The following is a 25,224-nucleotide window of genomic DNA, read 5'->3' as shown; positions in this document are numbered from 1 at the left end:
ATTTTAAATGCCTCCTCAGACCTCCACCCTGGTGGATCCTGCCTCCCAAACTGTGCTGCCACTGCTGCCTGGCCTGTCACTTTCTTTGGAAATGCTGAGCCCTGAGCTTTGGCTTCCCCTGCATCACAGGCCAGCCAGCCACAAGCCTGACATTTCTGTCTCTTCCTCCATTTCCAGACTCAGAGGGAACATCATCCCCCATGGTGGCATCTGACCAACAGACCAACCACAAAGTCACCAGATGACATTTCCTAGAAATTGCAGAATTAAACTATTGTGGAGTGAATCTTGACTGAGAGAAGAGGGAGAGAGAAGGGATCCGAGGAGACAGATTTTCCTCTTTCCTTTCCTCCTTGGACTACTCCATATCTCCCACAGCCTATCCACAGAGGTCTGTCCTAAGGAGTGGCCTGGTCTGACATGGCGGTACTTCTCTTCTCATTGGTTCATAGAGGCCCCTGTCTTCTCTTTTTCACATTCTTATTCTAAAGGCATGAGACCTTCAGGTCTTTCCTTGGGCTCTTTCTTCTCAGGAACACAGGTTAAGCCTGAGTCTTTGTCTTCATACAAAATAAAGAAACAGGATCTAATGCCCTCGCAGTTACTTCTTGACCTGAGATTCTAAAGTTCAAGTTCTAATCTTCAACAGAACCAAGAGTTTCCACAGAGCAGACAGCTCTTACATCCATAATGAAATATGCAATTTGGGGCGCTACATTTTTTTGAATTAGGAAATACTTCTCTGAAGTTTCTAGTATTTCCTTATTTTAAACATGAGGAAACTGAGGCTCAGAACTCACTTACCCAATGCCACGTAACTGAAAAAGAGAAGGGGGAAAATTCATACTCAGTCCACTTCCCAAACCCGTGTTCTTGGTTACTACCCCACATTGTGTCTCTGAGACACTTGGGGGTTTACTTTTCAAGTCTGATTAGATTTTCCATTTATCACAGACTAGGGAAAAAATGCAAAATGGAAGCAGCAGAGAGAAAAGCAACATGACAGCTCCTGGGCTGCATTAAATAATATAGGAGAAAGGGCCAGGAGTTATGCTCCACCTTTGACAGGGCCAAGGTCGTGTGTGCCACGACCAATAGATTTTCCCACATTTTAGCTTTCTTTCTCTCGTTTTCTTACAAGACAAATGAATATCAGAAAAACTTCCTTAATATGAAAAAAAGCTCTGATTGGTCTTATGAAAATGTGGGTGCCACAAACCCGAGTACATGTCAGTTCATCTTCACCTAAGGCTCTCGTATGGCTCAGCATCAATTTTTATGTGAGTTTCTTGAGTCTCACTTTTTAGATTGCTTTATTTGTTTTCAGATTCATGAGTCTCTTGGATAGACACTCTTAGCCTCGCTTAGGGCTTAGACATGAGGTGTCTCTCAAAAGTTCAAATGTCAGACAATGAAAGAATTTTCACTGGTGAAATGGTTGGATTAATGAGAGCCTTAACTTAAAATCAGTGGATTAATCCACTGATATGGATTAACTGGGCAGTAACTATAGGCAGGTAGGGTTTGGCTGGAGGAGGTAGGTCACTGGGGGTGTGACTTTGGGGATTATGTTTTGAGCCTGGTGAACAGAGCTCTCTATCTCTCTGCTTCCTGGTTGCCGGGTCCTGAGCTGCTTTCCTCCACTGGGACCTTCTGTCATGCCGTGCTGCCTCACCGTGGACCCAGAGCTATGCAGTCAGCTGTCAATGGACTGAGATCTCTGAAACTGTGAGCCCCAAGTAAACTTTTTCTTCCTCTAACATTTTTTTATTGGGTCTTTTGGGTCACAGTGACACAAAAAGTTCACTAAAACAGCTTATTAATATTTTACTCCTTAATTTCTCCCTTATGTTTTCTGCATCCTCCCAGAAAGAAAGGGTCCAGACTTATACCTTTATTGCCCAAAGACTTGAAGCCTGGATCACATTCTACTGATGCCTCATAACTTCTGGGAGCAGATTTTAGCATGCATCCTTCAGGAGTCAGCACAAGTTCAAAGCCATAACAGGACCAGACAACTTACCACCTTCAGGAAGGCTGCCAAGTTCAAGGGGTCAGAGAAATGCAAAACAGATACCCCCACAGGCCCTCCTGACCCTGAAACACATGCCCTGACCTCCCCAACAGCTCCAGCTCTCTCTGGGCTCAGGATCCTGTACAAATGACCCCTGGTGCTCTCCAAGTAAAGGGCTCAAGTTTCTATTCAGACTCTGTCAATCCAGTTGACAGCTTGGGGAAAGTTAATGAGGCTAATTCTTCCTCACACAGGACAATTCTCCCATGCACAGCTCCACACAAGAATACACATGATCTTGTGATGTGTGTGGAAGGTGAGCTCAAGTTTCTGAATCTGATGGTGCCTAAGCAAAAGAAAGGAACCCCAGGTGGGGGCTGTCGGAGGCATGGGTACCACAGAATGCTCAGGAGTCCTCAAAGGGCATGCACTGGGGTTCTCCAGGATCAGGATCAGAATCCACCTGGGTCAAAGACTGATCCATTTTCATATAGCTTCTGGGTAGTGAACACCTTAGCTTCCCAGAAGGATAGATGATGGGAAAGGTTCTAAGCACTGGTTAAATAAATAAACAAGTTCAGTGGTTCTTCTGAGTGCTACAGATGAAAATCATCTTTCCTTGGGCATAACCTGATGGTGCAGTTTTTAAGCTCAGGTAACTATGAAACCTAGTTTTTGTTATTTCCTAGCAAGTGGCTTTAATCTCTCAGAACTTTCTTTCTCATCTGAATAAAGAGGATTGCAAATGTTGGAAAGTTAACCCATGACAACACTTAAAACAGAGCCACTCAGTGATTTTATTTCCTTCCCCTCTTTTTCTCCTCTTTTGTTATCTGGATGCCCTGATGCCTGGTACCCACCAACCAAGGTCAGTGCCATGGAATCCCCTGCTTGTTTCTGACCAGAAGACACTATACCATACAGCCCTCAATGTCATAGGCACTGAAAGCCGACTGTTTCCACTTGAATACCAGTTCTGTTCTTAACTAGCTGTGTGACCTTGGATAAGCAACTGCACCTTTCTGACCATCTTCTTCCACATCTGAAAGCTGGGAATAATAATAGCACTTACTCTGGAGGGAGTTTGTGAACACATGTAGTTTAGAATAGTCTGGGCTGAGAACTGCTCAGTAAGTATAACCAGTATTCTGACATGCCTATAAATCTCCTCTACCTGAAATTTGATCTTCTCAACCGAAATCCGAGGCCTTCCTCTCTCACCCCTTTGGCCAGTGCCCCTTCATCTTTCCAGCCTGCCATAGGGACCAAGAATGGTTGGTTCTCCCTGCTCCATGCTGTCGGCACCCCATCTTTTCAGACCCCAGAGAACTTTCTGAGCAAGCCCAGGGTTTGCCCTGAGCAAGCCTGGGAGGCCCTCTTTAGGGACCTGGGCCTTAGGGAGACACAGCAAGTTCTCTCTGCAGTACTCTGCATCCCTTTCAAAGATCTCCTTAGCTCAAGTTCAAGTTTTGTGTGGAATTCAGGGGATTTTAAGCTTGAGGGCAATGCTTAAACCCACCTCTGCTTCACCTCATTTTTTTGTTGTTGTATTTTTTGTGTGTATGTGTGTGTGTGTGTGTGTGTGCTGTTGTTGTTTGTTTGTTAGTTAGGTTAATGGATATGTGAAGGGGACATGAAGATTTATTAAGTAAGAGGCAGAGATGCTTGCAAACTTTTATTGCCCCTCCCAGGCCTATAAACAGTTGCCCTGGGTCTTTTTTTCCAAGGCAATAAAATCTGAAGGCAGGTGAGTCCTAGACCCTGGAGTGAGCAAGTCTGCCCCAGCCTGAGGCTGGGTGAGATCATGGCAGCCCCCTCCCCTCTCCATCCCCCACAGGACAGAGGTAAAAAGAGCCAGGAGGAAAGGCTCAGTCCCCTCAGTCTATATGTAAAAATTAGAGAAGGGGAGATCTCAGGGAGGCCAGAGGCAACAAGGGACCTGGAGGACCCATCAGAGGCTCTGCAGCTAGAATCCATTATAGGCAAGAAGGCACCAAGGAGCTGAAGAAAGCCCAGACAGGGTGGGCTCCGTGGCCTCCAGCTAGGGGCCCTGAGCAAGTGGTCACTGCTCTCAGACTTCTCCTCACCTGCCTAAGGGCATAATGAGATATTGGGGTGAGTGCATGAGGTGGTCAATGGGAAGAACTAACACCATGCCGGAACCATTGGGAGCCCAGAATGCACATGGGAACAACATCACCAATAATGGCTTAAAGTGTGGGTTGGATACACAAGTTCCAGAAGATTAACATGAAGCCATATGGGGTTAATGCTAATGGTCACAGAGGTCACTCCCTACATTCTTGTCTTGGTGATAGGTTTGCCCATAGTCTCAAAGAGCTCAGAGCAGTGTAACCAGACAAAGCCCTCAAGGATGCTGGCAGACATCTACAGTGCTAGAGACACAGGCCAGCAGGCCTCCAGGGGTCTGCCTGTTATTGTTCCACCAGCTTCCTCCTTTGGCCGCACCTGGCATCAGGTGGCTCCAGTTTTGTTGGGTGAGCATCATGAGCCCAGAGCCAGCAGTGCCTGGGCTGGGAATGGGATGGGCTTAGGAGAGCGTGGCATGCTGGAGACTTGAAGCCAGGGGACATGCTGAATGGCACACAGCACACTGTAGCAAGGAGAAACACTGAGGCCATACCTGGGCCCTACATGTCTACACAGAGACAACAGGACCTGCACATAGAGTAAGACACAAAGGGACACCGGGCTCCATCTCCTCAGTGCTTCCTTTTATGATTCTTGACCAAAACTCAGGTTTTTCCCAAAATCAGTTAAATTTTCATTTGTGGGGCATGCTAACTGAACCCTATTTCATTTCAAACATTCAAGAGCTTCTTCAATCCATCACTGATGTACTTTTTTGGGAAAAGTTACATGAATGTTCACTCTGTCCAAATGAAAGACAAAATTAAAAAAAAAAAAACAAGACTTCTGGTGACCACTAAAATCGATTATTATACAGCTAAAAATAAATAAAATAAAACACAGCTAAGAGTAAATCATTATTTTACATTTAGACATAAAACCATATGTTAAAAGTCAAAGTTATCTTGAGTCAGTCAAGTAAATACCAAACAATAATAATAACAATAATTTGATACCAATATTTTGTATCTAAAATTTCAGAGCTCATTAAAAACTTCAAAGTCGAAGAAGAAAATGGGAGAAGGATAATGAAGAAAGTAAAAGCATGCTAAAACCTTATTCAAACTGGAAGGCCTAAGTTTCATATGCAGGGTGCAGAAATTGTAAAATAAGTAAGGGGGAAAGGAAGAAGGGAGGAAAGAAGGTAAGAAAAAAGGAATGGGCATGAGAACATCAGCAGAGAATAAGAAACCAAGAAAAAGTAGAGTCATATTAAAATAAATTCTAAAACAAGGTGATAGAAGAATGGACATAAAGGGCATAATTTTAGGCATAAATGTAAATTTAAAATAAATATAAACAAGAATTCTTAATCAGAATTTAGATGGCCAGTGGAATTTTTAAAAACGGATTCTCAGTTAAAAATGACATTAAATAGTAAGCCATCAACATAATATTCCAACAGGTAAGAGATTAACTGGGATAGAGAAGCCTACTTTCTAATGATAAAAGCTCAACACAAAGAAAGAAAGATACAAGGAATAACTCCAAAAGTTGTGTTCATCTCTCCGTTTTTAAATTAAAATGACTTTTATTTTCTTTAATTTATCTGAATTTTATTTTTTTTTGTTTTAAACAATTTATATTTAAAAGGATTATTGATACAGTTGCATTTATATCTACCATGTTTGAAACTTAAAATTTCTTCCTATTTTAAGCATTTTTTTTAAAAACGTTTATTTTTTTAGTTGTAGTTGGACACAATACCTTTATTTCACTCATTTATTTTTATGTGGTGCTGAGATTCGAACCCAGGGTCTTGCACATGCGAGGCGAGTGCTCTACCACTGAGCCACAACCCAAGCCCATTTTTTTATTTATATATGACAGCAGAATGCATTACAATTCTTATTACCCCATATAGAGCACAATTTTTCACATCTCCAGTTGTATACAAAGTGTATTCACACCAATTCATGTCTTCATACCTGAACTTTGGATAATAATGACCATCACATTCCACCATCAGATTATTTCCATGAGAAAGAGAAAAAGAGTTCTAACTTCTTCCCTTTTCTGCCCTCTATGTTCCCAAATAAGCTAATGCAACTCAGGTGTCACCTCTTCCTGGAAGATCCCTTGCCCTTACAAACTGACCCCCAAATGGACCCAAATAGGTACCCTTCCTAGAGATACGACAAGCCAGCTTTTAAGTTTTGTAATCAGAGTGTGTGATTCTCATCCCAACTTCGTGTGGAGCTGTACGTACCAGGGTGGTAGTTTGAAATCTGTCAAGGCGGCAGTATTTACACCACGGGAATCAGCAAATGCTATAAATCAAGCTCTCTTCCCAATGTACAGCCAGTTGCCAAACATGTATTAGCACACCAACCTTGTCCTATGATGTTGAACACGTTTTTCTCCACCACTAATTTGCAAACATGTAAGAAGTAGGACATGTTCACCAGTTATCTCTTGAGCACATCCCAGCACCTTACCAGGTAGTTGGTGGAAGAAAGGAGAGAAGAAAGATGGATGGGGGCATGGAAGGAAGGGAGTGAAAGAGGAAGAGAGGGAAGGAAAGTAATGTAATCAAATTGATGAATTATCCCTAAGTGTCTACTCTAGCTCATTCTTCAGAGCATGAAACTCTCAACCATCACCAAGAGAAAGATTAGGCCTCTCATTCTTCATTCCTAAGAAGGAAAAGGCTTTGAAAAGCAGCCCCTGACCTTTTGAACTTCCAGTCAGACTGAATCAGGAAGGCAGAATGAGACCATTATTGGAAAACTATCTCTGAATACAAATTAGGATGGCAAATCCCAGTTTTGCTTAGAAACCTTCCTGGGGATTAATAATTTTAAGTGTTTCCTCGTTCAGTCCGTGACAACCATGAGGACACTCCCTCCCTATGACTTCAATGACTCTGTTGAGGACCACGTATTGAAAAGGGGCTTCATAAACTTAAACTAGTTGAAAAGAACACCTATTTGGTTCCTACCTACTTTTTCAAACTATAGTGGAATCTTTCAAGAATTATGTTGATGCTATAGCCTATTAGACATTTTTGGGTAGTGATTGATATAATATAGTGCTCATTAAGTCAATAGGCCATAATATAGCATCATTTGCATAAGCTCTTCTAGACCATGAATAGGTAGAATTAGGCCCAAAGGGGCATCAGAGGCCAAGGAACCTGATGAAGTTAAACAAAATAAAACAGAAAACAGTAGCTAGCTCAACCGGCTCAGCTGGCTTTTCTGAGACACATTAGATACATACTCTGAGCTGTTATTTCCATTGTCTCATTCAAGCTCTTTCAGGTTGTGTGTGTCAGTGAGTGTGTATGGCAAAGCTGCTTAGAGGAGAGAAGGAAATAGAAACCACTAATTATTGAGTGGCCACTAGATTCATTTGCTGGTTCCACAGATATTGACTGTGCCAGATACTGTCCAAGCCCCCGGGGATACAAATGAATAGAACAAACTTTTAGAGTTTTCAGTTCCATGGAAGAAAGGGGCAGAGACAAATAATAAGAAAGAAATTAATAAGATTACCATGCATACTAATGAGCTCTGGACAGGAATGAAACAAAGTGTGGTGATGTCTTGCAAAAGGAGAAGGATGTAGGTATCGACAAGGGACGGGAAAGATTCCTTCAAGGTGACCCTTAAGCTAATGCATTAACTAAAGGATAAGAAGAAAATGATCATGCAAAGGGCCAGCACAGAAGCATTCTCAGCAAAGAAGCAGCAGGGGCAAAGACTTTATGGTGGAACAGAACTCAGCACATTCAAAGAACATAAAGGAGTTCTGTGTGGCTAGTGAATAACAAGAATGAGGGCAGGAGATGAAGTAGGAGAGGCAGACAGGTACCGAACAAGTAGGGCACGATGGAGTTTAGATTTTAATGTGAGTGCAAAGGGGAACAACTGAAGCCTTCACAGCAGCAAAGACACATGAGCTGGCTTCAATAAAAATTTTCTTCTGAATATTGTACCAGGAGGGATGTTAGTCTAGAGCGGTCGGGCTAGGTGCAGGAGAACCAGCTGAATGTCTGTGTGGACTTCCTTTCACTCTATTCTCAGACTCAGAGGCAAAAGAGGATTTCATGCATGTGTACTGAAGACACTGCACATTTTTTCCAATATGGATCCATTTTCTAAAGGGAACATTTGGTATCGCCATGCTTTTCTCATACTTCTGGCTGTGAAATCTTGGGCAAATGACATCACCCTCAGAACCTCAGCACATCCATTGGAAGAAATAGTTTAGCTGAATCTTCCAGAGAATCCAGTAAATATTATACTCCTTGGTTTCTTGGAAAGGAAAATGACTCACATCTGCTGGAAATAGACCAGGTAGCTCCAGGCAGTTCCCTGGGCCGGGCCACAGCCACGCTTAGGTGGAGCTGAAAAAGAGCCAGGGTGGAGATTCAGAGAACCCGGGTACCCGATTATGCAGTGCAAAGTCCCACATCCCAGGCTGAAAACCTTCAGCTCAGGAATGTAGCTTGGGTGGGGCCTGCTAGTGATGGAAACAGAGGAGAGAAAACCAGAAGGCTCTGAAAGAAAAAGTACAGATGAATATTTAAGTAGTTGCAGGGTTGGGAAACGCTGCTAAATTAGAAAGTACAGGCAGACAGCATAAAGACAAAGATCAATAGAATTTATTTTATAAGACATCCAAGATTATCCCACAAATCAAAAGCAAAATCATGAATTACCCAATCTGAAATGGGCAAAAGACTTGAACAGGCAAGTTCAAGAAGGATGAATGACCAATAAACTCTTGGAAAGATGTTGAACAGTATTCACATTCAGGAAAATACAAATCAAGACAACCATGATCTACAATTTCACACACACTCAATTGGCAAAAATTAAAAAGTTTGTGATGATAAATTTTGGAGAAGATATCTTACACAATGGAGCATAAAATAAGATTATCACCTTGGAAAGTTGTTAAGTAGTGTCTTAATATTCAACAATCACGCAGTCTTCAGTTTAGCACTTCCACTCATAGATGTTATAATATCAGAACACACAACTAGGAACATGCAGATGTACTTTATTCATAATAGTAAAAGCTTGGAAACTACTCAAATACCCATCGATGGAAAATGGATCCATAAAAGTGGTATATTTAAACAATGGAATATCATCCACCGGTCACAGATAATACAGCACAATGACAGGACAAGCAACCATGTGGATAAATATTAGCAAAATGATATTAAGAGGAAAAAATGCCAAAAGATTGTGTATAGGTCCTTTGAGCTACTGGAAAAGTTCCATATCTTCATATAAGAAATAGTGACATGGGTATTAATGTAAGTAAAAATTCATTAAACTCTATACTTAAAATTTGTGGGTTTTGTATTTATATTATAAATCAATAATAATTGCATTAAAAATTGTATGCTTTTTTGTGAAGTTAGAAACCACAAAATATTAGAAGCCAAACTTTTAATTCTACAATTTTACTTTTATTTAATGAAACTAAAGAAAATGGGGTCAAAGGTGAGGATGTGGGGATGGATTGAAGGAGGAGGACTAACAATGTTTACCTGTAGCTTCTTGTCAAAAGACAAGATGAATTTTGAAAGGTGGTTCACAAATATCTGAATAATTTAAATAACTACAACAATGTAATAAACACAAGCAAAACAAGTAAATGGCTAATATTAATGTGTCAGCTTGATTGGGCCATGGGGTGCCCAGATATTTGGCTAAACATTATTTCTGTATTTGTATATACATATAAATGTGTGTGTGTGTGTGTGTGTGTTTAAAATAAGGGCACCAGAAAGAGAATTCTTATTTATTATGATTCAACTTAAAATTATTTTTAATTTACAATGGTTTAACAGTGACACACATTCAGTAGAAACCATACCATAACATTCAGTAGGTTAGGTGTATTAAGTGCATTTTCATCTTATGATATTTTCAATTTGCAAAGGTTTTATTGGGATTGCACTCTCATGGTGTCATGGAGCATCTGGAGAGAGAGAAAAAGAGAGAGAGAGAGAGAGAGAGAGAGAGAGAGAGAGAGAGAGAGATCTATATCCTCTATTGTTTCCATTTCACTGAAGAATTTAGGCTAAGACAGAAGTCACATGTGGACAAAACAGTATGTTAGAATCAAGGATCATAATTATTCAATTCTTAGCACCTGAAATCTGAAAGAAAAAGCAAAATAATGTTACTCTATGGGAAATTAACAATAATGAAAAATTCAAAGTCCAATGACAAACTTAGAAAAAATATTTTAATATTTACATATGTTTCTGTTGAAAAGTAGTCAATACTCTGAGCATATAGGGAAGAATTACATATCAAAAAGGGAAAAGCAAGTGCTTCATTTGATAAAACATAAAACACTTGATCGGGATATTTACAAAAAGATGTAAAAGACAAAGATAAAATGTTAAAACTTACTTGGAAACTACATAAAAATATCTTTTTTACACTTATCTGAATATCAGGAGCCAGATTTCTTACTGTCATTAAAGAAGTTTAGAAATTTTTAAAAAATGATTTTTTTTTTATTAGTTGTATACCCACCAAGAGGTCCCAGAAGGAATGACATACACATCCAGATCTTGGCTTCTAAATATCATCGTCCAAAAAAGGAAGGAAGATTTCTTGAAAAATAGGCAGATACCAGGAAGGAGGCAGGGAAAACAGAAGATTAGCTTGAACACCGTGTTGAAACAAAAAGAAGAAAGTGTTCAAGAATGATAGGGACATATCACAAAGGTCTGGGAGCCAGCTCCAAGAGATGCCCACTCAGCAACATCTGGGACAATTCAAGCATCAAGACTGAATTATTATCCAATACATAAAACAAGAATCCATAAGTTGCAATGATGTAAGTAAGGTAAGAAAGAAGGAAGGAAGAGAGAGGAACCGGCCAGAAGAGGAAGGACTCACAGAATATTGCTAACTTGTAAATGTATAAGAAATCTCAGAGTTAGAAAATAATGGATGGATTCCAGAACAAGAGTTGAATGTTTGATGAGAAACATCAAACTTTGCACAAGGTATTTATCTAAAAAGTGTGTATACCAATGGAAAATGAGTAATTTTATAGTGGGGAAACTTGGCCGACCTTCCCAGAAGTAGGTGGCCAAAGTTAATACCTTTAAAAATGGACAAATTAACATAATATGCCTCCTAGTATTCTGTCCCAAGAAGGAAACTACATTACTTGTTTAAATTTCTTTCCAAAAACGTATAGTTTGCATCTAATCATAGACATCAGACAACCCAACTTCAGAAATACTCTACAAAATGATGACTTGTACCTTCAGAAACATCCAGGTCTGAGAACACCAAGAAAGACAAAGAACTGTTCTAGAAAAAAAAGAGGACTGAAGAGCCATGACATCTGAGGTAGTATGTGATTCAGGATTAAATCCTGGATGGTAAAAAAAAAAATCATTATAAGGATGATTATAGATGAAATATGGGTATGGACCATGGATTAAATAACAGTTTTATATCATTGTTAAATTTCTTGGTTTTGATAATCACACTAGTTACATCAGAAGATGCGTTTGTTCTTATGAGATACACATTCAATATATAATGAAGGGATATAATGTTTCTAAACTTACTCTGATATGATTCAGAGGGATTGTATACAAGAGATACAGAAATAGAAGTATATGTGTATAAAAGCAGAGGCATTTATGATGTTACCATACAAAAACATATACAACAAAATGAGAAAAATATCATCAATTGATGAGTATGTACAGATGGTAGTAGCTCAATTCACAAACCAACCTAGATGCCCTTTAACAGATAAATGGATAAAGAAACTGTGGTACATATACATAATGGAATATTACTCAGAATTTAAAAAGAATAAAATCATGGCATTTGCAGGTAAAAGGCTGGAGTTGGAGAATATCATGCTAAGTGAAGTAAGCCAATCCCAAAACACCAAAGGTTGAATATTCTCTCTAATAAGTGGATGCTAATCCATAATGGGGTGGGGGGCAGATGCATGGGGAGAACAGAGGAACTTTGATTGGACAAAGAGGAGGGAAGGAAGAGGAGGGGGCGGGAAAGATGGTGGAATGAGACAGACATCATCACTCTAGGTACATGTATGACCGCCCATGTGGTGCGACTCTACATCGTGTACAGCCAGAGAAATGGAAAGTTGTGCTCTATTTGCGTACAATGAATCAAAATGCATTCTGCCATCGTGTGTAACTAATTAGAACAAATAAAAAAAGAAAAATATGTACAAATGGTATTCAGAAGTTTCTTGTAATGGAGAGAAAAAACTCTAGTATAATCTTTCTTCTTCCTGCCCTCCCAACAGTAGCCAGTTGTGAGGGATTTGTGAAATGTAATTTGAAGGATGCAGGGTCGTAGAGAGCTGGGCAGAGGAAAGATGGGAAATGGATCTGGGAGCAAACAGGCAGATGGCTGACATACCATTTGTCCGGGAACACTTATTAATTTCTCAGGCTGCAGTCAGGACCAGATGAACTCTTAGGTTCCATTTGCCACTTTAGAAGTTAGAGACCCTGAAAAGAGGTCTATTTTATTAAGATTTAATCACAATTCAAGGGCAAGAAGCAAGCCATCATTCAGATGACCATCTTTCACAAGAATGCCACTTCATGGCCGGGGTCCAGCTTCCTTTGGTCGAATGCTTTTGGCAGCAGGTCACCAGGGACTAGCCTACCTGGAGGCCAAGGCCATGTGATTTACGCTACTCAAAGGAGCTGGGCTGCCCCTACATCATCTTCACCATTCAGTGATGTGCTGATTAAAATTCCAAAATGGATGAAAAATTCCTTAGGGTTAAAATGACGAGCTTGAAAATGCCTTTGACAGGATAAATAAATACACAAGAAAGTTCATAAATAAAAACTGTGCCTCTCTGCTGTAGACGTTGCTCTCACAGTTACCTGAGCAAGTGTAGATTTGCATCAGTCAGCAGTCTTTTTTACCATTCTCATCTTGCTAATGACGAGGAGCAGTACGGAGGAGACTGATGCAAGGGCCAACATCTGGGCTAACAGAGGTGCAGGGATCTGGGGGTATTTTTGCTCAGTGAGAAATTTTTACTTATTTGTACAATTTTCCCAGGGAATGAAGCGACAGAGGCTTCCTTCTTTTCTCTATCTCTTCCTCTTTTTTTGCCTTCTCTCCTTCCTTCCTCCATTCATCCTTTTAAAGAAGGATATCCGCTATTCCAGTCATCTATTGCCACAGAGCAAACCACACCCAAGTTAGTGGCTTAAAACAATGGAAGTCTTTATTTTTCTTACGCATTAGTACTTGAGGCAAAGCTGGGTGGGTCATCTTTCTGTTCTATGCTGTCAGATCAGGTGGCTCAACTGGGGCAGAGAATGCACTTCCAAGATGGTTCCATTCACAGGACTGATGTTTGGGGGCTGGGAGTTCACCAGGGGCTGCCATCTAGGGGACTCCAATCTCTTCAAGTGAACCCAGGTCTACCACTGAAACCCAGAAAGTCAACAGGCTTCCATCTTAGTTCCTTGAAACAGTAATTATTTAGCTCTCTCTGAAATGTTTCATTTTAGAGTATAGGTCTCCTTCTACCAGTAAGCAACTCCAGGGTCATTTATGTAAGTCCCTGAAGGTTTTGATCTGTGCTATCTATGCCTTTATTAGCAGCCTCCTGCCATAGTCAGGCATATAAGGAAAATCCTGGCCCTTTCCACCCTTCCCCTCTCATCCATCCATCCATCCATCCATCCATCCATCCATCCATCATGTCAATTCCCTCATTGCTTCAAATGACCTTACAGATTAAATGTAGAGATTTTAGAAACAGAAAGAGTGGTAATTAAAATACATTTAATTAAATTTTATGGAATTGTGTGGGTTTAGCAAATTATTTGTTTTTCTGAGTCTTAGTTTATTTTCTGTAAAATGGAGATACAAATATCTAATGGGATTTTTGTGAGAATTAGAAATTACAACATAATGTTGCTGCATTTAATAAATGATAGTTATTCTGCTATTCTAGTAAACATCTACTCACTGGTATCTCACGAACATCTGACTCTATATTGAGTATGAAACCTCAGTTTTTCAAGATGAGCCAAGATAATCCATGTTAGAAAGTCAATTATCAGAATGAAATAAATCATTCATCTACTCCAAGCCTTCGTTTTCTTCTCTATAAAACAGGGTTGGCAATGATACCAATTCAGGGGAATATTGTAAGGAATAAGTCAGGCAGGCCATGCAAAGTGATTCACACAAAACCTGAGTACCAAATAAGTGTTTGTGGTGGTAGTGGTGGTGGTGGTGATGGTGATGATGGTGATGGTGGTGGTGGTGGTGACAGAGGAAGAGGATGAGAAGAAGAGGAAGAGGAGCAGGAGGCAATGAATAATATGCTATTCTCAGGAGAAATTCATAGGTGTCTCTGCCTAGAAGATAAATTCTAAAAAATTCCCATGCAGCAGTCAGTCAAGCTCCTGTGGTCTGAGCAATGCCAAAGCCAGGAGAAAGAAGAATACTTGTGGACAGATTTCCATGGAGAACAAAGTCTCTTGAGGCTGGACAAGCCACTGATGGACCACCAGTAGGCGACGTCAACCCTCCATACAATGAGTGCCAAGATCCATTCCTCTCTGTGACAAGCAAGGCAAAGATATCAGGCCCAGACCCAACCTAAAGTAACACAGTAAGGCTGGATTAGATAATGTCTACAAAGCACTTTGGCTCCTTGGAGAACAACCATCTATAAATAGCAGGTGATGGTATTATTATTAATCAGGCCAACCTCTCATTGAAGCTAATTGCTACTGAGGCCGATGGGACATTTATCTGGGTGTAGCCTACGAATCAGGCTCTACAGCAGAGATCCATGATTTATTCATTAATAGATTAGTAGCCAAGAAAGAAATGCATCACATAAAGAGCATGGGTGTTTATTATCTTCAGGAAACCTCAAAATGGGAAAAAAAATACATTGCTAATTTTCTGAGCATAAAGACTTGGGTCCCCATCTAACCTCCAGTACTAATTGGGTACATGTAATAAAGCGAGTGACCTAAACTTTTCTGAGCCTGATTCCTCCTTCGTACAATAGAAAATGATGATTTTTACCTCAGGGGTTGTGAAGATGAAATGCTTAGTCCCAAATCCACTCCAGGCAGAAGATCACAGTTGTACCACACAAGGCCCATGCATAGGATTTGCCACTTATTCCCACAAACTAAACTGTCTTGTCTCCGCCACCTGTTGCCTTACCAAGCTGAATTTTTGTCAACAAGGAAATGGGTTCAGTTTTCAGGCAAAGAAAGAACAGAGAGATGTCTCAACAGAAATCCCAGGAAAGGTATGATCTGTGCTTCTGTGCCTTACTCTTCTAAGGATAATTTTGAATATTTATTCCCTGTCATGTTTTGGATATGAGGTATCCCTCAAAATCTCACATGTGAGATAATGCAAGAAGGTTCAGAGGAGAAATGATTGGGTTGTGAGAATCTTAACCTAATCAGTGAATTAATCCCTGGTGGGGTTAACTGAGTGGTAAATGGAGGCAGGTGGGGTATGGCTGGAGGATGTGGTTAATTGGGGGCATGGCTATGGGGTATGTATTTTGTATCTGGAGAGCGGAGTCTCTCTCTGCTTTTCTGATCACCATGTGGGCTGCTTCCCTCCACCACACTCTTCTGCCATGATGTCCTGCCTCACCTTGAACCCCAAGGAATGGAGCCAGCTGGCAATGGACTGAGACCTCTGAAACTGTGAGCCCCCAAATAAACTTTTCCTCCTCTACAGTTTTTCTGATTGGGGCCTTTAGTCACAGTGGCAAAAAAAGCTGACTAAAACACTCTCCAATTGTAACTCCAACCCATGAGGAATAACTATAGACAATGCCACACATGTCTGCTGCTTTTTGATTAGAGGAAAAAAAACTAGCTCATTTGAACTGATCAATGGGTGAGAACCAGAAGCCATAACGAGAGGCTTCCCTGTAGGTTTGCATAAACCACAAAGCCACCCCAAATAAACACTGCCGGTCCGTCTCCCATAGAGGAACCATGGATCACTGCATTATGTGACCTTCTCTGGGGCTCAGCAGAGCACAGCTGACAAAAAACAGAAGAAGAAGAAAGAGAAGGAGGAAAGGAAAAGAGGAAAAAGAAAAAAATGGGAAAAAAGAAAAAGAACTAGACTAGAGGAACACAGCGTTAATGTTCTTTTGTTGTTAACAGTGACTCAAAACAAAATCAGAATCATATGGTCCTTTAGTTAGGGGTCCAATACAGATCTCACTAAGTTAAAACTGAGGTATCAGCAGGTCTGTGCTCCTTTTTGGATACTGTATGGAAGAATCCAGTCTCTTCTCTTTTTTTCTAGCTTCTAGGGTCTCCCACATGCCTTGGCTCATGAACCTCTTCCTCTAACTCCAAAGCCAGCCACATGACATCCCCGACCTTTCTTTGACCATCACACCTCTTTCTGACCTCACAAACAAGAAAGTGTCTCTGTTTTTGAATGTTCCCATGATCACATTGGTCCCACCCAGATAATCCAGGATGATCTCCTCATCCTAATCAGTCGGCTGATTAGCAACCTCAATTGCATCTGCAACCTTAATTCCCTTTTGCTGACATTTTCACAGGTCCTTGGATTAAGGATGAGAACATGTTAAAGGGATCAGTACTTTAGTCACCGCAACCACTAGGACAGCGGCCCCTAAATTGTGGTCCCTGGGCTATTTCACCTGAATCACCAGAGCAGGTTGATAAGCATAGAGATTCAAAGGACACACCCAAGATCTTCAGAATCTGATTCTCATAGGGTGGTCCCTGGACATGGTAGACATTCAAGAACTCCCCACCAGGTACTTTGTATATACCCTCAGTTTTGAGAGTCTCTGCTTCAAATAGTCCTCCAACACGGCCATTATCTTCCATTGACAAATTGAAAAGTTTGTGCAATTTATTTTTGCTTTGTTTGAATCTGTTTCTCTAATCAATTGATGAGGCTGCTTGTGTTTAGAACAAAAGATTCCAATTTTAGATTGAGTGTCTAGCAGTGTATCAAGTAGCTAAAGTATGTACTCCGGAGAAGCTGGCACTAATTTTAGTTCAATAAATGTACCATCTGTATCACCAAAGAATTTCTGTGTTTGTTTCTTCATGCTTTGAACAAGCATTTATCAAGATCTTTGTGTGGAATAAATTTTGTACTTGCTGTTGGAACACTCAGGTCAGTATGTAGCCTATCAGGAAAGAACTTATACTGAAGGACGGAATTGATCTGCGTCTTTAAGACTCAGATATATTAATCTGTGTCCTGTTTTTTTGCTTTCCTTAGTGTAGTGTCAATCCATTTAGAAAAAAAGTGTACTGCATAGTATCTTCCACTTCTAGAAATGAAGTGCCCTGCGTTCCCAGACCCTTTTAACTGGTTTCTCTGACGTTTAATTTTCTCAGGACATCTGGACAAAGGAGTCAAGGTCAATGGCAGTGCTGCATCTCCAACCTGTGGCTTCACCTCACCCAAAAGACTGAAGCTGCCTTCCTGCCTATCGGTGACAACTGTGAATGGAAGAGAGTTTCAAGGATACAGAAATGTATGAAAAACCTATCAATGGGGCTCTTCACCTCTAATGTTTCATTTAATTTTTACAGTTCTAGAAAGTGAACATAACTATGCAAATTTACCCATGGGGAAACTGGGGGTTGGAGAGGCAATCCTTTGTCCGTTAAAAGCAGCTTCTCTGGAATTCAAAGACTTCTCTCCCCCTCTGGGAAAAGCCTAAACCCTGAAAAACATCCATGCTCATCTCTAGATGGGTTTGCTAAAAGTTAAGCTTAGATCCATTGTCTGGAGAATTGAGGAGGGCACCTTGCTTTGTGGAAATGTCCAGATTTAGGGTGATATAATTCTTTAATTCCCTGTTATAACAAAGAGCATGTTTATTTTTGTTATTGTTGTTGTTGTTTGTTTTGTCAAAGAAAGGGATGGATGCTTTTGCAACACTCAGCACTTTGGGATATATACAGTTAAGGAATCTGATGGCAAAGATAGAGGTGGCTGACAGACTATCAATTAATCAGTCAGGTTAATTAATTTTCAAAAGATATTAGTGAGCATTACCATTTGTGAAGCACTCTGCTAGGCACTATATGTCATGGGGCTTGGATTTTTAAGGGTGAGTGATCATCCAACAACTATTATCGGAGTCATATGAAATGCCAATATTTATCTCAAATATAGAATTGATATTTGTATTGTTCGACCTGTAGCTACGCAATGGACTACATTAAAAATGTGATTAGAGGTATGAAGGCTCCAAAACAAGAGGGATATCACATTAAAAACTGAAAGACATGCTCTACATCTGGAGCATAAGCAGTAAGGATCAATATAGCTGCATCAATATAGAGGTCAGGGAGACCAGGCAGGGCTGACAGACCCAGGTAATGACTTTGGATTGAATCCTGATGTAATGGCAGCTGTTGGAGAAAATTTCCCCAATATATCCTTATAAAGCTTTCCAAACAGAAGGAAGTTGAAAGAAACCCTGTCTACCCATTATCTGCATTCTACAATTAACATTACTATGTTTGCTTTGGAACTTATCCACCAAGCCATCCATCTATCCATCCATTCACCATATTATTTCTTGTTGCATTTCATAAGTAGATGGTAGTCCTCCAGACACTCGATTCCAAACTTGCAGCATGCATATCATCAATTAGAGTTCCGTGTTTGTACACAGGTTTTTAAGAAACATTGCATAACATGAAGTCACAGATTTTAGGTGTATCATTCAATACACATTAAAACATTTTTAATGGAGGAGTAACTTGACTAGATTTGCATTGTTTTTAAGATTTTTTTCCCTCCTTTTGGACCAACTAATGTCTGTGGAGTTTGGGGAGATGAGATTGATGAGAGAAACTGAGGGAGGGCACTATGAAAATAGTTCAGTGAGGGGTTGGTGAAGGACTCAAGTGGTGGCTCTAGGAACAGAGAGAAGGGGATGAACTTAAGGGAAGTTTTAGAAACAAAAAGAACAGATCTTCTTGCTGACAGATTGATTTGGGATGGTGTGGGACAGGAAGGGCCAGGCTGATTTTTCAGTTTCAGGATGGATAGGGGCGCCATTTTCTGAGACAAGCCAGGCTTTGGGGAGAATCGTGGGTGGGAGTCTGGGCATGGACCCTCGGGCACAGACTTCAAATAGACAATAATTAACACTGAATCTGGAACTATCCTTGCCCCTGCCAGATCTCTCTATTTCCCTCCTATTAACAACCACTATTTCCATGTGCACCCCTAGAAGTTCAGAATACAGAGTCCTGACTCACAGTCTGAGGCCACTCTGAGCTATTCTGTGATCATCTGGAGCTTTGTCTTTTCCCATCTTTCAATAAACACTTTTCTCTATCTCTGGAAAGGCTGGGGGTTGACAAGGCTGGGCCTGGCAGCCCTCTCATGCTCTTAGAGAAGGAAGATCATAAATCCAAGGGGCAAGCTGGGCAGCCTGGCTTGGGCACTCCCAAGCATCAGGCAGGTCCTGGAATATTAAGACTCTCCTTTCTGTCACGTAGAGTGTCCCCAGGGGAATGGCCATTTCTCATACTCTTGCCCTTTGGTTCATTTCTAATGCCAAATAGGTGCCTGGGGAAAAGGCCTGGGTGTCCTGGGTGGTTTGGATTCCTTACCCTGCCTTTGAGGACTGTAAGTTATAACAGGCAGCCCAGGCACAAACCTGGCTGAGCTTCACAGGAGATGTGCTATCACCCCATCTCTGGCTTGGATGCCTTGAGGATATGGATTGCTCATCTCCATACCCCACAAGTGGGCAAGAAATGATAGAGGAAGAAAGAATGGAGAGAGGACATCCTTCTAATCATGTGTTTATATTCCAATCACCAAATTGAGCACAGGGAGAAAAAAAAAAATGGCTTTGGACACAGGCCTTACCTAGTTACAAAGACAGGAATGGGACCTAAGCAAAGAAATGGTAAAGCAGTTAATAAATGCCCAATAATAGTATGCAAAACGCTGGAAGACAATCAACACTACAGGGTCAGGGTTAGGGTTCCAGGCAGCTGACAGGTGAGGTAGGTTTGGACAGATGACCAGATAGACCTCAAATTAAGGAAGGAATGGCATCTACAAAGGCAGGAGGGTTTTCTGCAAGGACACAATCTTTCCATGGAATCCAGGCCCTTCTAGAATTTTCCTCCAGTCCAGTCATCACATGCAAGCATAGTGTTTTCTCATACACCTCAGTTGGCAAAACAGAAAAGATGTTCCAGAGACAGCCCATGAAAGAGTTTTAAGGTATTGAACATTTTTCTGACCCTCTCACCTCTCTTTCTTTTCTGGATCTTTTTGCAGTGAGTGACAACACAACGTAGCAGAAAGAGAGAGGCTATGGGTTCAAATTCCAGTTCTACCTTTGAATGCCTGTGACATTGGTCAATTGAGATCTTTCAGAAGATGGCGCTACTCCCTGGGTCACACAGCTGCCGTAAGCAAGAACTGAGTTCATCTGCACTCAGGGCAGATAATGATAATAATAGGTAATCTCTATTGAGTTCTCACTGGCTTGTGCCAAGAATTTTATATGACTTTCTCATTTGCTCCTCATATCACCATGTAATTGTGAAATGCAGTATGATTTTATCATTTAATTAATTTTCCATGGGAGGAAACTGAGGCACAGAGATGAGCTAACTCAGGAGAAATGATATGATAGCCAGGCAGGCAGATGCCAGAAACAAAATGATTAACAGTTATGTTGCAGCCTTTTGTGGTCCTAAGAGACTCTTCACTGTTGGTTCATGGGCCCTTCTGAGGATCAATGTCTCCCCTTGGAAAATGCTCCTACTTCTCATATGTAACTTCATAGGGTTTCAAGAATAGCCCCCAATGTCATGGGACTCCAAATTCATAACCCCTGGAACACCCAATCACACTGTACAGAACTCATGCAGAGCCACCACGTGGGTGAGGAGGAAGGAGAGAAAAAAATCAGACAAGTCGGCCAGGGAGGGTGCCTCTGACTTGCCCAGACTAGTGGAACTGCAGTCCGCCACGGGAGGGGAGCTGAGCACCCTGCCCCAGGGAGGAGAAGGAGGAGGATGACAACCAAAATCAGGGTAGGGAAGGCTGGCCCCAAGCCAGAGCGGCACCACCTAGGAGCTCAGAGCTTCTGACACAGGGTGGGGTTACTGAGGCCATATGCCTGCCAGGGAAATACAGGGAGAAGCCCCAGAGCCCTGTGCATGTGGCAGCAGCAGCAGGGTTCAGCCTGGGCTGCAGGGCCAGGTGAGGCTGGCCCAACCCAGCCATGTGTCTGCCACCCAGCCCAGCCCAGCCCAGCCCAGCCCTGCGGAGGCTTGGGGAGGGCCTGGCCAAACTCCCTTCTCAGGGAGGTGGTTAGAATAGGATCCCAGGAGGCCTGGAATGGGGATGGAGCTAGACCAAGGTTAGGCCACTTCCCACAGTCCATGGGAATGGGAAGCGTCAGGTTACCTTGGGAGCATGAAGTAGCCCACATCCTGCTGAGAGTGAGAGGTTGACTTCTACCTTCTAATCCAGAAAGATCTACAGAGGTTATGGGTACTTGCTTGGATTTCAACTATTCATAGGGAACTTTTTTGGACTGTTTTTTATTTTGAATTGATTATAGACTCACTGGAAGTTGCCATCATTGCACAGAGAATCGCCTCCCTTTGTCCAGCTTCCGCCCATGGTGACATCTTAAATTTGTCATGCAAGGTCAAAACCCAAAGGCTGACATTGGGAAAACACCCTGAATTAAACTGCAGTCCTCCTCTGGTCTTCAAATGAATGAGAAGATTTGCATTTACAGGATCTCATCTGGGTTCTGTGCCACCTCCCAGGCCCAGGAAGGAAGGTTGGTGTTGGTTTGATTGGGAGGCAGAGGGAAGACAGAGAGGGCTCAGGAGAGAAAAGCAGAGTCAGAGCAGCAGTCCTTTGAGGTGGCCATTGGAACAGCACTGTGTGGCTCAGAAGCAGACACACAGGACTGGCACCTGTCTTGAACCGCCACAGCGTGGACACACATTGGGCACATATTCAGGGGCTTCCATGCCCCCTTGACTTGCTTCTTCTGTGTATTGGGTAGAATGGTTTCCACCAAAAAAAAAAAAACATGCTCACATTCTAACCCCCAGAACTGAGTGCGACCTTATTCGTAAAAAGGGTCTTTTTTTTTTTTGCAGATGTAAAGAAGATAAGAATCTTGAGATGAGATCATCTTGAATTATCCACTGGAGCTTTAAATCCAGGGACAACAGACGCCAGAGGAGAGACAGAAAGAAGAAAAGGCCCAGAGAAAACGGGGGCAGGTTGCAGTGAAGTTGCCCACAAGGAAGTAGACGGTCACTAGGAACGGGAAGAGGCAGGAAGGGGCCCTGTCCTGGGGCCTTCAGAGTGTGCGTGGCCCTACATACACCTTAATTTCAGAGTTCCACCCTCCACCGCTGTGAGAGAATGAATTGATGTTGTTTGAAGCCAATTTATTATGGAAGCCCTAGGAAACCTCTAGGTTCTGCCACCCACATGACCCATTCACACGGACCTTCCCATTTCACGAAGCAGGGGAAGAGGCACTGCTCCTTACCTGGGTCTCAGGAATGGTGGCAGGCCTTCTGATGCCAGCTTATCAACAAAGCAACGAGACACAGTGCGGTCCCTTGACTTGCCCAAGGATGCAAAGCTGCAAAGGTTGAGCAATGACTCAAACCCATCCCTGGCTCATTCCCAAGCCTGTGATCCTCGTTAAGATCACTGAGGCCTGGGGAGAGCCACAGTTGACTGCCTGCTGGAGCAAGTTTTTGTTCTACAGTTTTGACCTAAAAAAAGAAAGAAAGGAAAGAAAAGAAAGAAAGAAAAAAAGAAAGAGAGAGAGAGAAAGAGAGAAAGAAAGAGAAAGATTGCCAAATGACAAACAGCCTGAAAAAGGACATTTCCTTGGTTGTCCTCTCAGGGAGAGGCCTCCATGGAGACAAGAGGGGACGTGAATTAGGAGGAAGGCGTGGGCACCCCACACAGCAAGCCCCGGGGGAGGAAGTTGGAGCCTGTGTTTCCCTGAATGACCAGCAGAATATCCCCAGCTTCCAGTGCAAGCCTGGGCAGCTGCTCTCCCCCTGCAGACCCCTGAAGACCCAAGCCTCAGAAGAGCTAAGCAGGCCAAGTTATGCTCACAGACCTGGCCTGGCTTGGCCTGTTGGAGCCTGTTTCCACTGCACAGTTCCTTTCAGAGACCAAAAACTCTATTTTTGAAAGAAAGTATAGCCAGGCAAGGCAGCGCATGCCTGTAGTCCCAGTGGCTTGGGAGGCTGAGACAGGAGGATTGCAAGTTCAAAGCCAGCCTCAGCAACTTAGCAAGGCCCTAAGTAACTTAGAAAGACCCTGTCTGTAAATTAAATACAAAAAAAAAAAGCATATACATGGGAGAAATTAAAACTTTGAAACACCTCCCTGCCACTTGGGTCATAGGTCCCTTCATTGGCCTCCCCAGAGGTGACAGCCATTACCACACCCCTTGGGTTTCCTTCCAGAGGGTCTCTACATATAGGCATATAGAGCTAAATAAACATACCCTTTCACACAAATGAGAGGACCCTATAGGCATCCTTCCGTATCTTTTTCCATTTGGTATAGCTTGAGAATTTTGCCATAAGAGCACACATTTTTTTTTATAACAGCTTCCAAAGTGTTCCTCTGCATAAACTAACTGTACTTCTATCGCCTGCTCCCCATACAACACCTCTTAGGGTGTGTCCAATATTTTCTTGCTAGAAACAGTGATGTTATTCGGATCTTGTACTTATCTTCACACATACGTAGACTGTCTCCATAAGACCAGATTCTAAAGTTTTCTGCTTTAAAAAGCACATGACTTTTTATCTATTTGTTTGTTTTGCAGTACTGGGGATGGGACCCAGGGCCTTGCACATGCTAGGCAAGTGCTCTACCACTACCTTAAAAAGAATGATGCTCCCACACAGGAGTCAAACACGTGAAAGAGGGTTCAGACACAAGGAAGAACAGAATCCAAGGACAAGGAAGGAGCCTGACTTATTTGAGGAAGTGAAAATAGCAAGCTATGGGGACTGGCCCCACAGCCTCCTCCCAGAGGAGCTTGGAAAGGTTATCAGGGGCCAGATCAAACAGGGCCTCTTAGGCAAGAAGTCGAGTTATTTTTCTCATTGAAATGGGAAGCCATTGAAGGGCCCGAAGCACGTGAGTGGCGTGATGCATTCTATGCAATCTCTCTCTCTCTCTCTCTCTCTCTCTCTCTCTCTCTTTAATTTCACATCCGCTACATGGGGAGTGAATTGTAGGTGACCAAGGATTGAAGCTCAGAGACAAGTCAAAAGACTGTCTTTTTTTTTTTTTTTTTTTAGCTGGGAGATGGTAATGGTTTAGATTGGGGCGGTGATAAAAATAGGAAGAGGTGGAGAGACTGCATTTCTATTTAGGAAGGATGATCCGTAAAACAGCTCTACTGATCAAAGGACTGTCAGTTTTCTGTCTGGGTTGTGGATGGTGGCCCAAGTGGAAGAGGCTTAGGTAGATTCAGGTTGAGGTCATGGGGAGAAGAATCAAAACTCAAGTCTTAAGCAAATTAAGTCGTAGGTGTCTAAGACACAGGAGGCATCTAACTGGAATCACCCAGGAGAGAGTACCTGGTGGGCTTTGACATATCTGTCTGCATGAATTCATTTGCACTTAGGCCCAAACCCTCTGTTCTGCTCCAGGATTTGTGGGCATTATCTTTTGCCCCTGTGGAATCCGAACCTCTCATTTCCTCTCCCTAATTTGACTATAAGCTCTTCAGGGGAGAAATTGAGTGTTAAACCCTCTCAACCCCCCAGGACCACAGCACATGCTCTCTAAGTGGGCATGTGGCTGAGTCGATGGCTCGCAGCAGATTTAGCTGCAGGGATCTCAGAAGAAATGCCATCATCTGAGCTCCAACCATATCTAATAGGGGTGCCATGGGCCTGGCCATTAGCAGGAAAGAAGAAAGCCCAAGCTCCTACCCTACTGTAATCACAAGACCAGTTGGTGTGACCTCCAGCATCCAGGTGACCGGAC

General features: G+C 42.1%; 1 long non-coding RNA gene across 1 annotated transcript; it reads left to right on the top strand.

The window, feature by feature from the left end:
* The first annotated feature begins 20,769 nt into the window (after positions 1–20,769).
* On the top strand, positions 20,770–23,507 carry LOC125618991. Its single transcript, XR_007350444.1, has 3 exons — positions 20,770–21,251; positions 21,785–22,012; positions 22,341–23,507. It is a non-coding gene; the product is annotated as an uncharacterized LOC125618991 (long non-coding RNA).
* The last annotated feature ends 1,717 nt before the right edge of the window (positions 23,508–25,224 follow it).

This window comes from Marmota marmota, unplaced genomic scaffold, assembly GCF_001458135.2.
Source record: "Marmota marmota marmota unplaced genomic scaffold, marMar, whole genome shotgun sequence".
Taxonomy (NCBI): domain Eukaryota; kingdom Metazoa; phylum Chordata; class Mammalia; order Rodentia; family Sciuridae; genus Marmota; species Marmota marmota.
Note: the sequence above shows the minus strand (reverse complement) of the source record. Positions and strands in the feature narration are given on the sequence as shown.